This window comes from Dromiciops gliroides, chromosome 4 (genome assembly GCF_019393635.1).
Source record: "Dromiciops gliroides isolate mDroGli1 chromosome 4, mDroGli1.pri, whole genome shotgun sequence".
NCBI lineage: Eukaryota > Metazoa > Chordata > Mammalia > Microbiotheria > Microbiotheriidae > Dromiciops > Dromiciops gliroides.
Window position 1 is genome coordinate 401,789,715 of NC_057864.1, and position 11,266 is coordinate 401,800,980.

An 11,266-nucleotide genomic window follows, 5' to 3' on the forward strand; every position below is an offset into this window, starting at 1 on the left:
ACTGATAATATAACTGTCTTTCCTCCTTATTCTGGTTCTCTCCCTGTGGTCACTCACAGTATTGCAATAAAACTTGGGAAACTGAGTCACTTAGTCTTGTAATTATTTTGGGACAATTTGACCCCAAATTTCATCCCACATTGGGAACACTAACAGCTAAGGGAACTCAGGGGAAAAAAACCAGCAGAAGAATCTGGTTCATATTTGTTATGGGCCAGAGTACTTCAAGTTTTCTGGGGTAAATCAACCTTCTCCTTGAGAAACTAAACCAAAGGACAGACACACCTAAAGAGATAAGTGGCACCAGATCAGTCGAGATTGAGCTAGCTCCAGGACCACCACCCTTCATTCCAGTCCAATCTTGGGATGCTGTGTCCTCTGGATGCCATCTATTTCTCATCCTCAGGGTCCTGGGGTTGTGGTCTGCAGCAGCTGTCCCCTGTTTAGGTCTTCAAAATTGCATTGCAGAGTCCCACACTGATAGTGACTATAAGAGAGTTTACTTAAACCTTAAAAAAATACATCCCTTACATCCCTTAACTTCACATTCTCCCTAAAATCACAATCAATAACTTTAATTGTAGGCAAGAAGGGGGTGGGGGGAGATCTAAGACTGAAAAATTACAGCAGTTTCAAAATGTTAGCTATTTGGATATAAGAATAATAAAATTCTGCATTTCTAACTTGAGATTATTGTCATTACCTGGTCCTAATCACATAGCAAACATGACTGGCTCCAAACTCAACTTATGTTGTAAATACAAGGAGCCCAGCTTTCTGGGTGACTGCTTTATTATCTGTCTGACCAACCACTATCTGGTTAGCTAACTATGCTTCTCCAAGGAAAGAGTAATCTCTAACTGACCCCAGCAAGCTGATCAACCATATTTCCTCATGGTCAGAGTGTCCCCCTCAGGGCCAGAGCATCCCTAACTGGACTCAGGCCTATCAGGCTGCTACTACAATATCTACCTTAGATTCCCCCAATTCCCTGAAAATATTCAGGGCACATTGGCATTGAGGACTGAAACTCCCTTTGCCAATGAAGGTCAGCAGCTTTGTAACTTTTAATTTATAGAATTATCTGGTGTACTCAAATGTGGAGACTTGCTCAGTGTTACATAACTGGTGTGTGTAGGGATAGTCTTTGAATTGTAGAAATATTTTTACTGATTGGGCCTAATTTTGGGGGGACTAAAGCTGACTGGGGTGACTAATTCTGGGACTCTTGACTATTTGGCTATCTGACTGCTGTTAACTTAGTATGGGCTGTTTATAAAGTTCCACCACACTGCTCCACTCCCAAATTGATAAGCAAAATATTAAGAAGCCTCTTAACCAAATAATCAAAGCAGAGTTTATTTATGAGATACTATTGAAAATTAAGAATACAGGGAAATAAAATGTACAACCTGACTGCATTGTGGCACTTCTCTTTCCACTGGGGCTCTTTGGAACTTCTTGAATATAATAAGGGCCTTAGCTTGCCTTAGGGCACTCTGTCCTTTATTCTAACTCTGAGCCCCTTTCACTTCGTAAATCCCCTCACTTCTAACTTTCCTCTCCTTACTGCCACTGCTGAACCCCTGTGTTTCTCTCTCACCGACTTTCTGTCTGTCTGCTCCGTCAGTCTGCCCTTCCGCCTCTCTTTTCTCTGCTCCTAGTCCTTCTCGTCTTCTCCTGTGTCCTTGTAGACCCGTCTCTAGTCTCCAATCTTTGCCATCTCCTCAGCTGCCTCTTGACCTCTTCTTGTCTGGCCGAACCTCTTCTCAGCCTCTCTCGTCAGCCCCCCGCCCTGGGGTCTAACTCCCAGGTCTATATATACCTTTTCTTCTCTCTACTCAAATCTCAGGGCTTCCTGCACCCCCACAGACCAAGCTAATCCTCCAGCCAGGGCTGAGGCTGGTGGGGGGGGGGCGGTGCGCTCCAGCCTCACGTGTCTCAGCACAGGCTATCCAAGATCTTTCAGATAGCTCCGCTCAGGTCGGAGGGAGCTGGGGGCTTTTTTTCCCCCAGCTGTCCGACCTGGTGTCTTGTACAGCCCATGGGGCTTTCCAGCTCAGCTGAAGCAGAGGGGGAGGGGCACCAGCACCTCCCACACAGAAGAGACCCTGAGGGCCTAAGGCTTTCTAATCTCAGCCTAAAGGTAGGGTCCCCAAATCAAAATAAATTTCCACAGAGTCAAGAAAGTAAAGTCTTTGGATATAGAGTTTGGGGTATTCCTTCCTGCCAAATGCCAGTTACAAAAAGACCACATGTAATGTATAAGAAATAAGCCCATTTATCCAAGTCAATAGCAAACAAATTAGAAGTTATACAGACAGGGCAGCTAGGTGGTACAGTGGATAAAGCACAGGCCCTGGATTCAGGAGTACCTGAGTTCAAATCCGGCCTCATACACTTGACACTTACTAGCTGTGTGACCCTGGGCAAGTCACTTAACCCCCATTGCCCCGCAAAAAAAAAAAAAAAGAAGTTATACAGATAAGAATGTAGTAGATAAAATAAAGAGGAGTGCAGTACCTGAGAGACAGAGGGACAGAGACAGAGAAACACACACACGCGCGCACACACACAGAGGGAGGGAGAGAGAGACACAGAGAGAGAGAGAGGCAGAAACAGTGAGAGACAGAGAGAGTCTGAGTCAAGAGAGTGAGTGTGAGTTCCAGATCTCAATTTCTTTTTCTTTTTTTTGGCGGGAAAATGAGGGTTAAGTGACTTGCCCGAGGTCACACAGCTAGTAAGTTTCAAGTGTCTGAGGCTGGATTTGAACTCAGGTCCTCCTGAATCCAGGGTCAGTGCTTTATCCACAGCGCCACCTAGCTGCCCCCCCTGGGTTAATTTCATGAAATCCCTAGCATGGCAAACTGGGAACAGGAACAAGATTGAGGTGCTGCTCCTCTGACATATCAGCTTCTTCCCAGTGTTTTTCTCTTCTTTAAGGGACCTCTTCCTGAAGAAAATTTGGGACTTCTAATCTCTCTTGGAGCTGGAAGCCAAAAGACCAGGATTTCTGTTCTTCCAAGTTTTCTTAAACTCCACTCTCATGCAGATGTGGATCATGGAGTAATCACCCTCCACCCATGAGGAGAGTATTAACAACTGAGTTTGAGCCCTTGGTTACTTACATTTGTTGAACTGAATTCTAAATCAATTTATCAACACCTGTGTCTTGCAAATACCATATTTCTTATTATTTGCAATCTTCTTCAAACTATGTTGCTAATCCAGTTGGCTTAGACTTGTCTTTATGCTTTTCCAGTTTGGGTAGAACTGGTGTAAGAACTGTGTACCTATAGGAAGATAGGGAAGTACATATGCAAATAGCCTGAGTGCAAATATAACTGGAACATTGCTGAATCTTACCCTTGATACTTATCTTTTTTTTGGGGGGGGGGCAGGGCAATGAGGGTTAAGTGACTTGCCGGGGTCACACAGCTAGTAAGTGTCAAGTGTCTGAGGTCAAATTTGAACTCAGGTCCTCCTGAATCCAAGGCTGGTGCTTTATCCACTTCGCCACCTAGCTGCCCCCCATACTTATCTTGAAGAAAACAGTGACACAAGTGGTTAAAATCACCACAGATATGATCAACCAGTGTATTTAGCCATCTTTAACTAAGTTGCTCTTTAGTCAATCAGTTGTGCCTGACTCTTGGTGACCCCATTTGGGGTTTTCTTAGCAAAGATGCTGAAGTTGTTTGCCATTTTCTTCTCCTACACGTTTTACAGATGAGAAAACTGAGGAAAACAGCATTAAGGACCTGCCCAGGGGCACACAGCTAGTAAGTGTCTGAGGCCAGATTTGAACTTGGGTCCTCCTGACTCTAGGTCTAGCACTATCCACTTCACCACCTAACTGATATAAATACCCTTAGCTTGTCTCAATACAAAAGGTAAAGAGAATTGGGTCCATAATTTGGATAATCAATCCTGCCTCTTCATTTCCTTAAAAAACGATCCCAAAATAATTTAGACAAGTTTTTTCTGGACTGAATTATCTAGATCATTTTCTTAATCATCCAATCGACTCCATATGTGTAGGATATAATCAAGGGTATGGTGGAACCAGCTTGGACCCACTACCAAAGACTGTTAAATTTTCAGTGGGAACATTTACACATCAGAAATAGGTAAACATGGGGCAGCTAGGTGGCGCAGTGGATGGAGCACCGGTCCTGGAGTCAGGAGTACCTGAGTTCAAATCCAGCCTCAGACACTTGACACTTACTAGCTTAGCTGTGTGACCCTGGGCAAGTCACTTAACCCCAAATGCCTCACTAAAAAAAAAAAAAAAAGAAATATGTAAACACCACAAATCAGGGTTTCATTTGTTTTGTTGTCTAGATTTAACAAAGTGATGGACAAAATGCTAATAAAGAAGATTCAACTCAAAAGTGTGTCCCATGTACATTTTTTTTTTCAGTCAGTTCTTGAATGCTTAGTGGTGCCCCATTGGTTATAATCCCCCCCCCCCCCCCCCCCCCCCCCCCCCCCCCCCCCCCCCGGCAAAGAGGGTTAAGTGATTTGCCTAGGGTCACACAGCTATTAAGTGTCTGAGGTCATATTTGAACTCAGATCCTCCAGAATCCAGGGCCGATTGTTTTATCAACTGCGTCACCTAGCTGCCCCACATTGGTTATAATCTTAACTAGAATAGCATAGAGTAGAAACTCTACTGCATGAAGTTAGAGGTCAGTCCTTACTTTCTCAATGTAGATGAGAAATTTCCTATATAAATGAAACTTCTACAAAAATACCAAAGGAAATCATTCAGTAGTACATGAAATAACTTGAAGAGAGAACAAAAATAAACCACTAAGAATCTTTGAAAAGCAGAGAATTTTAAAGGTAAATTTGATTTTTGTATTTCTCTTTCCTTTTCCTCTTGGTGTTCCCCCTCCTCAATCCCTATGTCTGAACCTCATGACATACCTGCCCCAGGCTTTTAAGGCATCAGACTGTAGTTGGACTCCTGTGTGTGCAATACAGGCTTCCCAGAGGTAGCCTTGCTGTGACCACACAATCTACTTCTAAGTTAATAATGAAGTAAAGGGTTCCCTTGAGTTGACTCTGCATGTTTACCAGTTATCATTGGTAGGGAGCAGGTCTCCTGTCCATAGGAGACACAGAGTGACCCAAGTCATAAGACGGGATTCCAAACTCCTGGCAGTGTCAGTGTCACTATAGTCTAACAACAATGATGGCTAACTTTACTACGCACCAAGAATTGGGCTAAGAGATGTATAACTATTATCTCATTTGATCCACACAACAATCCTGAGAGGTAGGTACTATTATTATCCTCATTTTACAAATCAGAAAACTGGAGCAAATGGAAGTTAAGCAACATGCCCACTGTCACACAGCTAGTGTCTGAGGCTGGATTGGAACTCATATCTTTCTCTCTCTAGGCCAAGCACTCTATCCACTGAGTCACCTAGCTGTCAATTGCTAAAAAGGACCCAGATTCTGGGGTTCTGCCCTTCTCTATCCCCACTGCCTTACCCTTAGTTAAGGACTTGGTCAGCTCCTGCCAGGATTATTTCCCCATGTTACTTTGCTCTACTCACGTTTAGTTCCATTCTACAAACACCTATTAAGTGCCTTCTATGTGCAAAGCATGCTTCTAGGTAGAAGGAACACTAAGTTGAAAAATGATACTCCCCAAGAAGCTTCCAATTTTCTCACTAGTAAAAAGGTAAAATGCAATGAAAGAAAAGGAAGGCGGGCTAGGAAGATTATGGGGAGAGAGAGATCACTTTCAGGGAGGGATGTGCAGACTTGACTCAAGGAGGACTTTATGAATGCAGTGGCCCCTGAGCCGGGGCTTGAAGGAAGAGAAGGATTTTGTCAGGAGAGATGGATTTTCCAGGCATAGAGGACAGTCTGTGAAAATGCAAGGAGACTGGAGGAGACAATGACACTTTTTTTTGGATAATGACATTTTAGACTGCTTGTAGTCCATTTTGTATCCCAAATCTTCCAGGCTTCCATCTTACCTCCCAGTTGTGCCTAGGGGTCAGGGTGAGGGTGAGGAGCCAACAAAGAGCTCTGAGCTTAAACAGATTGGAGGTTCAATCCTGGAGGACCTGACCTCAAATGTTTATCTCTGTCCCCCAACCCTCTGGAGTAACTACAGCATAAGCTAATCTCTAAAACAAAGATTAGTTTTGATTCATGTCTAGGATCTCCCCCCAAATTTTGGTAACAGAGCCCCTTCTAGATCAGGTGCTCAATGTTCAATATGTATGTCACATAGAGGACGGCTGTTCATTTCCTCTAGTGCAGAGTCTTTGTATCCCCAGCCATTAGCCCAGTACCCAGCACATAGTAAGTGCTTAATAAATGCTCATTGACTTGAATAATGCCATTTCTTACTTGTAGGTCAGTAGCAGAAATGTGCAGCGGCCTTCTTTATCAATCTTTGGGTCACTCACACATTTTGACTATTTGTGATGTTTCAAGTTCTACTACCATATCTCATGTCCAGGATAACATTTATATTACAAAGATGGTGGTTTGTAAAAAGCATTGGCTTGTGATGGTTATGAGAAGTGAATATGAGAAAAACTATCACACCATTATTAAAGTGTGTAATACTTCAATAGTATGTAATAGGTATGACTTTATTTATTTATTTATTTATTTTGTGGGGCAGCAGTGAGGGTTAAGTGACTTGCCCAGAGTCACACAAACATATCTAGTCAATCAAAACAAATTTTCACATAGGCCAAGCGTTTTCACATTCTATACTCTGAATCCTTTTTTTTTTTTTGGTGGGGTAATGAGGGTTAAGTGACTTGCCCAGGGTCACACAGCTAGTAAGTGTCAAGTGTCTGAGGCCAGCTTTGAACTCAAGTCCTCCTGAATCTAGCAGTGCTTTATCTGCTGTGCCACCTAGCTGCCCCTAATAAGCCTGACTTTAGATTAAGAAACTACTTAACAGAGATATTGAGGAAAACTGTCAAAAACAGTACCATGGCCAAGTAGAACAAGTTTCCCTGGACTATTAGGGAAGCCTCCAGTTTTCAGATTTTTTTTTTTAATTTACACAAAGAAGTCAAATTATTCTGCCCAGGGTCACATTTTTTTTTTTTAAGTGAGGCAATTGAGGTTAAGTGACTTGCCCAGGGTCACACAGCTAGTAAGTGTTAAGTGTCTGAGGCCGGATTTGAACTCAGGTACTCCTGACTCAAGGGCTGGTGCTCTAACCACTGCACCACCTAGCTGCCCCCAGGGTCACATATTCATTATGCCTAGGAAATATTCCAGAGAGGATACCTGAACCCAAGTGTTCCTGACTTTGAGATCACTTTGTGAATTCACAGTAAAAACATTATAAATATCTAATGCATTTCTGAACAAGCAGTTTGAAGTACTTTACATCATTCGTTTTTTTTTGGTGGGGCCATGAGGGTTAAGTGACTTGCCCAGGGTCACACAGCTAAGTAAGTATCAAGTGTCTGAGGCTGGATTTGAACTCAGGTCCTACTGAATCCAGGGCTGGTGCTTTATCCACTGTGCCACCTAGCTGCCACCTAGCTGCCCCCGGATTTTTTTTTAAGTTAGGCAATAGGGGTTAAGTGACTTGCCCAGGGTCACATAGCTATTAAGTGTTAAGTGTCTGAAGCCGGATTTGAACTCAGGTACTCCTGACTCCAGGGCTGGTGCTCTATCCACTTCGACATCTAGCTGCCCCTTTGACATCATTCTTTTAATAATTGAATCTATATTATGTACCCATTTTGACCTTATTTTAGTATAAGGTGTAAGATGTTGGTCTATGCCTAATTTCTGCGATACTGTCTTCCAGTTTTCCCAGCAGTTTTTGTTAAATACTGAATTCCTATCCCAGAAGCTGGAGTCTTTGGGTTTATCAAACAGTACATTACCAAAGTAATTTACTACTGTGTCTCCTGTGCCTAACCTATTCTATTAATCCTACACTCTATTTCTTAGCCAGTGCCAAATATTTTGATGGCTGCCACTTTATAGTAAAGCTTCAGATTTGGTACAGCTAGTCCACCTTTCTGTGCATTTTTTTTTCATTATTTCCCTTGATATTCTTGACCTTTTGTTTTTCCAGATGAATTTTGTTATTATTTTTTCTAGCTCTATAAAATAATTTTTAGGCAGTCTGATTGGTATGGCACTGAAAAAATAAATTAATTTAGGTAGAATTGTTATTTTTATTATATTAGCTTGGCCTATCCATGAGCAATTGATATTTTTCCAATTATTTTGATCTGATTTCATTTGTGCGATTTAGACATGAGGTGATACCATAGGTAAATTAGGAGAGGAAGGAATAGTTTACCTTTCAGATCTTTGGAAAGGAGAACAGTTTATGACCAAACAAGAGATAGAGAATATTATGAAATGCAAAATGGATGATTATGATTACATTAAATTAAAAAGGTTTTGTACAAACAGAAGCAATGCATCCAAAATTAGAAGGGAGCCAGAAAACTGGGAAACAATTTTTATAGCCAGTATTTCTGATAAAGGCCTCATTTCTAAAATATATAGGGAGCTAAATCAAATTTATAAGAATCCATGTCATTCCCCAATTGAGAAATAGTCAAAGGATAGGAATAGGCAGTTTTCTAATGAAGAAATCAAAGCTAAGGGCAGCTAGGTGGCGCAGTGGATAAAGCACCAGCCCTGGATTCAGGAGGACCTGAGTTCAAATCCAGCCTCTGACACTTGACAATTACTAGCTGTGTGACCCTGGGCAAGTCACTTAACCCCCACTGCCCGCCAAAAATTAAAATTAAAAAAGAAATCAAAGCTATCTATTGCCATATGAAAAAATGCTCTAAATCATTATTGATTAGAGAAATGCAAATTAAAACAACTGAGGTACCACTTGACACCTATCAGATTGGCTAATATGACAAAAAAAGGGAAAATAATAAATGTTGGAGAAACTGTGGAGAAATTGGAACACTAATGCATTGTTGGTGGAGCTGGGAACAGATCCAACCATTCTGGAGAGCAATTGGGAATTATGCCCAAAGGGCTATAAAACTGTGCATACCCTTTGACCCAGCAATACCACTATTGGGTCTTTTTCCCAAAGAGATAATAAAAAAGGGAAAAGGACCCATATGTACAAACATATTCATAGCTGCTCTTTTTGTGGTGGCAAGGAATTGGAAATTAAGGGGCTGCCCATCAATTGGGGAATGGCTGAACAAGTTGTGGTATATGAATGTAATGGAATTCTACTGTGCTGTAAGAAACGATGAGCAGGAGGAGTTCAGAGAAACCTGGAAGGACTTACATGAACTGATGATGAGTGAGATGAGCAGAACCATGAGAACATTGTACACAGTATCATCAACATTATGTGTTGATCAACTGTGATAGACTTGATTCTTCTCAGTAATACAAAGGTACAAGATAGTTCCAAAGAACTCATGATGGAAAAGCCTCTTCAAATCCAGAAAAAAAGAACTGTGGAATATAGATGCAGATCAAACCATGGTATTTCTTTTGGTTTTGGTGCTGTTTTTCTTCTTTGAGGTTCTTTCTTTTTGCTCTGATTCTTCTCTTATAACAGACTAATGCAGAAATATGTTTAATGTTATTGTACATATATAACCTATATCAGATTACTTGCTGTCTTGGGGGGGAGGGGAAAAATGTGAAACTAGTAATCTTATAAAAACAAATGTTGAAAACTATCTCTACATGTAACTGGAAAATAGTAAAATACTTTCATAATTTAAAAAATTGAATCTATAACGATTTGTAACCCCAAAGAATACTGGTGTATAATTATCAAATATCCACATTACAGATTGGTAAAGTGAAGTAACTTGTTTTAAAATCATGTAATTATCTGGGGCAGCTAGGTGGCGAAGTGGATAGAGCACCAGCCCTGGACTCAGGAGTACCTGAGTTCAAATCCGGCCTCAGACACTTAACACTTACTAGCTGTGTGACCCTGGGCAAGTCACTTAACCCCAATTGCCTCACTAAAAAAAAAAAAAAAATCATGTAATTATCAAATTTCCAAATCCATGAGAGTTCCCCAGATTTAAACTGAACCTGGTCTATTAACCTTAATTTTGTACTTCATAGAAAAAACACTGGATTTAAAATTTCTAATTTTGGAGATCAACACCCAATTAAAGTTTTCACATATTTCAAAAATGCAGGTAAAAAAATCAAGCTGTAGTCATCCTTTAACTATGTCTCCATGTAAATTACCTTTCTGACAGCTCTGCTTTGAGAGGCAGAGAGAATTGCATAACAGTACAAGATAAGGGACTTAGCTTGGACAGCAAGAGGGAAGAAGAAAAAAAAACACAGCTTGCTTTTTTGCTCAGGGACATACACACAGAGAACATTTTAACACAAATAGCACTCCACAAGAACAGACCCAAAAACAGTAAACAGTAGTGGTAAAGATTCTTAAAATAATTTAGCATGCACAAATTAAATCCTCCACTATATTCCCAAAGCTCCATTAATCTGAACCAGACTAATCGGTCTTTTTAAAGGGGGAGCTTCTTGTCATTGGAGGAGGAAGCCATTGGGAAATTGCATCCTACTCAGGACCCTTAATCTTTGGGCCAGCAGAATCAAGAGAAAACTCAAAAAAGCGACCCCACTGTGGCCATCAGTCTTGTGGGTCAGATTTAATTAAATTCTAATTTTCCAAGTACTTGCAATCATGTAGTCCATGATTTGAAAACAGAGCCTAGCAACCATCCTTTTGGGACCCAGCAGAGTGGTCACATATGGTTCATAAAAACAAACTTCAGCCACCCCCTTTTTTTCTTTTCTTTTTTTTTTTGGCGAGGCAACAGGGGTTAAGTGACTTGCCCAAGGTCACACAGCTAGTAAGTGTCAAGTGTCTAAGGTGGGATTTGAACTCAGGTACTCCTGAATCCAGGATCGGCGCTTTATCCACTGCGCCACCTAGCTGCCCCCCACCCCCTTTTTTTTAGGGGGGCCTGTCAGAACGGACCCAATTTACCAAGTCATCCACGGACATAGCCGACCAAAGACATGGGACAGACTCCCGATCAAAGAGCTCTAGGAAGTCAAGTGAAAAGAGACATGAGTTCTGGATTTGAGAGACCCATTCGAGTTTGAGTTCAGATTGAAACACAAGGGATTCCTGTTGGTGGCTGGCCAGGAAAGGAGTAATCAAATCTTGGTAGGACCTCCAAATATGTTAACCTCAAAATTAATAAAACAATCATTTTAACAAAATTCAGGTCTTTAATCAGGGCACAGGACTTGCAACTCG